Here is a 6,092-nt window from a genome sequence, read left to right on the forward strand (position 1 = left end):
GGGGAGCTTAAGGAAAGCTTAATTATTAATTGTTTTTTAAAAAAATCCGTGTTAGTAGGCCACTGGGGAACTCTCACTAGACTTTATAGCCATGATGGTCCCCCAGGCTTTCTGTATGGAGAGCTCCTGAAATACCCCCAATTTCTCATTGATCTCCAATTCCCCAGCAGAACCCATGTAGCATTGCCAGCTAATACACAGCCCCTATGCTAAGAACTTGAGAGGTGACTAAATCAATTTGCAAACAAAAAGAGCTATCCTGGATGTCGTTGCAAATGCTGAGGAATTCCTAGAGGCAAGTGCAAGGCTGAACATCAGTTGAAATGTAGAAGAGGCAGAAAACAAAAAAGAAGTGTGTTGAAATCAGGGCAGGGAAGAGACAAGGAGCTCAGCAATGACTTTGCTGTGATGGATGTCCAGAAAAGCCACTGCTCCACCAACTACCCTTGAACCCTTCTGTTCTGGTCATGAGGAGCCTTTTTTCCCCATCACCCCCAAGCTGAGCACCAGCTGTGCCTTCCTCCTTGCTCTCACAGCAGGGTGGTTTAATTTTACATTGAGGAGTCAGATATGGATTATGAGCTTCTGGCTGAGCATTTCCCTGTGGAGCCAAGCAGAGCAGCTGGTTCAGAGGAGTAGGAAATGGTGTGGGTGGACGTCTGAGGTGCGGCTGTCAGTGGCTGACATGGCTAATAATAAGAAGAGTCCTCTTCTGATTCTCCCAGCAAATTTTGGTTCTCCCGGGCCTCCCACACACATCTGATAGAACAAGCAGCCACGGCTCAGGATGCCCCACAGCAGTGCTGCCTGACACCCCTGAGCCAGACCAGGGACCACAGCCTACAGGGTGCTACAGTTCTGGTGAGCTGGTTCACGAGCCTGCACAGCCCTCCCATCAAAAGAGACAAAAATGGGTAAGAGGAGCAGCTATGATATTGCATGGCCAAACTGTTGTGAGGCTGAAGGAAACTCAGTTTCAAGTCCCTGTGGTACCTGTATCAGAGCAAGTATTGAAGCCCAGCATTCTGCCCATCAGGCTTGTGCTGCCCATCCAATGCAGCAGCTCTGGAGCAGGGACACAGGCAGAAGTCTGACACTTCCCTAGGCAAAACTTCAATCCATCCCTGGTGTTAAAATACCAGCTGGATGGAAAAGCTGAAAGTTCATTTTCCAAGAAAATATCCAGCACCAGCTTATGGACAAGCAAGGCAGAGGAAATGTGTTCTGATGCTCCAGCTGAAGCTGTGCCCTGTGCTGAAGACACCCACACAAGGATTTGCCTCCCTCATTACTGCATTGCACTTCCTCCTGGAGTCCTGTAAGCCTTGCCTCCACCTTGGTGAGAGACAGGTCCTGCTCTGGAGAGAGACAATGTGCTCCCTCCCCCTGGGCCCCTGTCCCACTGATGAGGATGATGGTGTGAGGGAATGCAAGTGGCTGCAGCTGCTGGGCCAGGAGATGAGACAAGCTACTGGGGTGGGAGGGCAAGAGAAAGAAGAACACACAAACAGTTGGTCTGTCCCAAGGAAGAGCAAAGGCTGGTACCATTGAAGTCAAAGTCCAAGGCTGTTGCTGCCTGTGGAGTCATCCAGGGTGACACCCATCCCCTGCCAGGCCCTGTGGGAAGCAGGGGGGGACCCACCAGTGTCTGGGTGGGAGGACCATTACTTCTCACTGCATGTATGATTCAAAATGTCACCCCTGTGCCACACATTCCTTCTCCCAGCCCACCAGCATTCACGCTGCATTGAAGCCTCCTTCAGTGTGTGTACGATGGGAGCACTGGGCCCAGCACAGAGCAAGGGTAAAACGCAGGTCCGAGATCTGCTCCTCGTTTTTGGGAAGGAGAGGAGTGTGTGGGACAGAAACCAGAGGAGCAGCAGGACAGGTGCCTCACTGCCAGCAGCACCAACACAGAACAGTGGTAGGAAAGCCAAATGCTTTCCTCATTTCTCTCTCCCCTGGCTGCATTTCACCACAGTCTATATTTGAAAATAACCAATGTACTGTTAAAAATAAAATGTGCTCAAAAAGAGAAATTTAAGCTATATAAAGCAATTTTTACATTGGTGTTAGGCTGTGTTCTCTCTCCTTTGTGTATCAATTGCCAAGAAGTACCAATATGAGGCTGTAATTTATATAGCAACATATTCAAGGTTCATGCATCTATTACTGCTAAGAGAGTCCCGAAAATTGAGGATCAGCTTCTGCTTCCTTTAAACTGAAAGAGGGATTCATTCTAGAAACAAGTCTCCATTACAAGACAAACCCATCAAAACCTACTGTGTGTCTGATTTTTTGAAGTAGTAGAATGCATGTAGGCAGCTACAGCAATGGAGACTCATCTGCTCTAAGGGGACAAAGTAGCAACAAAATTTCTCTGTATGCACATCAAAATTATATTGATGTTCCAACACAAGCATACACTCTCTCTTGTTTTATCAAGCTTCACTGTCTTCAGAAATATTCCCTAAAAAAAGACTTCTCTTGTATTTCCGGGTTATATTTTTAGAATGTGAAAGGAGAAATCCCCACTTAAGTCATCAGTCCAGCCTGCAGGATGAAAACAGGAGGGAAAATTTGAGGCATAAGATCCCATACCAGACCCAAATTCAATATCAAATATCTGATCATTTTGCATCTAAATGATGATATACTTGATGTTCTTTGTTGTTTAAAGCAGGAGTTGTTCACCAGAGGATCATGAGGCATGGTTTGCTCCCCTGTTACCCCATTTTCAATCTCAAGAATCAGATCAACTTAGTCTGTCCTCCCAGAGATATCACCAACACAAGTACCTCTGACTACAAACATCAGATACAAACCCATCCACAGAGCAGAGGGCTGGGGTCACACCTGGTGTGAAGGTCAGCCCTTACACCCTCTCCCTGCCATCTGATCTGCACCTGCCTCTCTGCACCGCCAAGCACGCCAGCTATGTTTGTGGTTGGGTCTAATCAAGATAATGAAGCCATTTATGTGATTAGTGTGCCCCTTTGCTAACTGTGGTCTCATCTCTCTCATGCACAGCCTTACAGAGCACTGCAGGACACCAGGAGGACCTAATGTCTGGGCTGGGGTGCTCAGGCCAGCACTGAAATCTCATGCTGGCAGAGCTGTGGCTTCAGTCACCACTCAGCCATGGGACCCATGACCAGGATGACTCAGAGGAGTCAGGAATGCTACTTTGTCCCAAGGGTGTCACCTTCCCCGGCAGTGCTGAAAATAGGGACTGCTCAAACCATGGGGAAAGAGGTGGCTTAGAACAGTTACTGTGAAAAACAGAGTAGGCTGCTCTGCATGGCTCTGTGCAGGGGTTCACACAGACCTGCAGAGCACTAGTACAGAGTGACACTGGCTGGTGCTTTCAGTGGGCTTTGATGGCCAGGAGATGACCCAGATGTCATAATGTACTGAGAGCTATGCAGACACAAACAGCAGAAGTATTTTTAAAAGTTTTTTCAATGAAGGTTTAGAGTATTTTAGAGTTCTTAGAGGCACTCTATTTAAGAATTCAACACTTGGCCATTTTTAATTCATACTATTAGTATTAACAAACATTAAGTTTTAGAAGGATGAATTTTTAAAAGGAAAGGAGATTCTTTTTTCCATCTAGTCATGATTTTTTTTATTTACACAGCCAAAGTATTTTAGTCTTTGGTTCACAAAACACAAAGGTCTTCTAACCAATTTTAAACTGTGAGATCATCATCCCTGCAAGTGTTCAAAAGGCACATGAATGTGGCTTGTAGGGATGTGGTTTAGTGGTGACACGGGGGTGTGAGGTTAATGGCTGACCTTAGAGGTCTTTTCTGACCTCAGTGATTCTATGTGTACTTTTAGCAATTCCTAGCACTGTTACATCCCCCCTTTATGCGAGGCTGGGGGAAGGCATGGATGACCAAGGGAGGTGGGAGGGGGCTGTCTTGTTTGAGGGCTGCAGTCCCACTGCCCCACCGAGTGACACAGAGGGCACGCTGTGGCTGGTGCCAGCACAGGAGAAGAAGGGCAGCTGCCCTGCAGCATGCGCATGCACACCTCTCTTTCACACTGCCTTCTGCATCTGTGCTGAGCCAGTACATCTGGAGGGGTGAGCAGCCAAAATCCCAACTGAAGCCTTTCTGAGCCAAAGGATGCTGCCTCACAAAGCAGGGAAAAGGCCAGCCTGTGGCTGAGGGCTGGAAGGAAGCAATGGGCAGTTCTCAAAATGTGTCAGAGAAGGCGTGTATTTGGAGAGCTGTTTGCTGTCCTCATTAGTATTAGCACAGTTCATGTGGACCTTAGCAATTAGGCATCACACGTGCTCTAATATCTGCCCTTAAACATAGGAAAAAAAGGATAAATTCAGGTAAGCAGCCCAAAAGTGTTGGTCAATACAACAGGGAGTACTCTCTTCTGTCCATATCCCAGCAACTTTCCTGTCCTAAGCTGGTTGCAGGTGTCAGAACAAAAAGGATTGCTCAGAAAGTTTTCAGAGGTGAGAAGAAGCATTTTGGATGACTGCAAGGAGCTTCTTCCAGCACAAACAACACGTAAGTGCTTGTAACAAAACAGAGCCGGTGAGTGGTGGTGGGAGAAAGGGTGGGAGGAATCCTGCTGGGGCAGGCACGGATGTTTTGACAGCATATGAGAGATGATGCCAGGGAAAGGAATGGAATAGCACTGTAGGAGAGGAGGGAAGCTGATGGTAGGGTGGATAGAGAGAGCTGGCATGTTCAAAACAGCAAGCAAGGAAAACAGTCCTCTTAGCAGGCTCTGGATGGATATATTGGTAGGGCAATAACCTCGCAACAATTGAGACATATGAAAATCTGGATAAGGCTATTAGGATGGAGAATAGTCAGACAGAAATGAGGAAAAATTGCACTGAAATAATCTGCAAGAGGTAGGTATTGCCTGGATATGAGGACCTTTAGAGACATTCAGCCTGAGGATGCTGCCCAGACTGAAAGTGCAAGGATGAAGATGTATGCCCAATATCTGAGGAAGATGCAGTTTAATGGAAAGACCAAAATCTCTGGTTTAGGCATCCTGAACTTGTGTTGATGGCAAGAGTAGAGATACTACTACTGTTAGAACAAGTAGATTTGAAACAGAAATGCTTTGTATATATCAGCTGTGGAAGAAAACTTCCTGGGGTCAAATTCATACAAGAGATACCACTCAGCACTGGTTTCTGGAGTCACTGTATCTCCACCAACCACACAGAGAAAAGGCCACCTTCAAAACCAGACTGCCCCAGCAGATACCAGCCAGAGTCACCATACCCCGAGTACCCAAATTCACCATGACAAGGAAGCCAGTCTGCATCAATCACATGTCAGGAGCAAGGACACAACCTTTTCTGTAATTTCCAGGGACACTCCTCTGGGGAGAGAAAAGCTCAAGAAGCCAATGTTGGTGTTATGTAATCATCAGCAGGAAGCAAGTTCCTTTTCTAAGGAAATGAAGGCTCTATTCCACCTCCATAAGAACAAAGAGGAATGGGAGTTGAATCTAATGGTACAGACAACTCAGAAGATCCTGATGTAGAGAAAAACCTACAGTAGAATCAGAGGCAGTGAAAAGAGCTGGGAGCCTGCAGAAAGATTCCCATTGAGATGCATTTCTCTCTAGTCTAGGCTCTGGCCTTATTTTTGATTTGCAAAATGTGATACAGACTGCATGCATTATTTCTTGGGGTTGCAAGAAGGCAATTGTCCCCATGCACCACAAATGAAAGGAGTATTTTCTTTGGCATTTTCCAAGCACTATCCCATATTCTCACTGGCTAATGAAAATAACCTTAATAACATGCTCTGATTTACCAATAACTGACTTACTGGGACTTACTGGGCTGGGTTGCTTCTAACCCTGTCTTCTCTACTAGTACCTGCATGAAAACATACTGCCTTTCTCCATTTATATGTAAGCTTCACAGGCCGGTGTGGATGGCACTTCTCACCAAGGGCAGGCAAGGCAGCACAGGAGAGTCAATAAATGAACCTCAGCAAGCCCATTTGGAGATTTGCATAGGGAAATGTTTTGGGAAGATGGTTGGAAGAGTACACTGGTCCAAAGCAAGGCAGAAATCTCTTTACAGCTGAGATTTC

The sequence above is a fragment of the Passer domesticus genome, chromosome 1, assembly GCF_036417665.1.
Source record: "Passer domesticus isolate bPasDom1 chromosome 1, bPasDom1.hap1, whole genome shotgun sequence".
NCBI lineage: Eukaryota > Metazoa > Chordata > Aves > Passeriformes > Passeridae > Passer > Passer domesticus.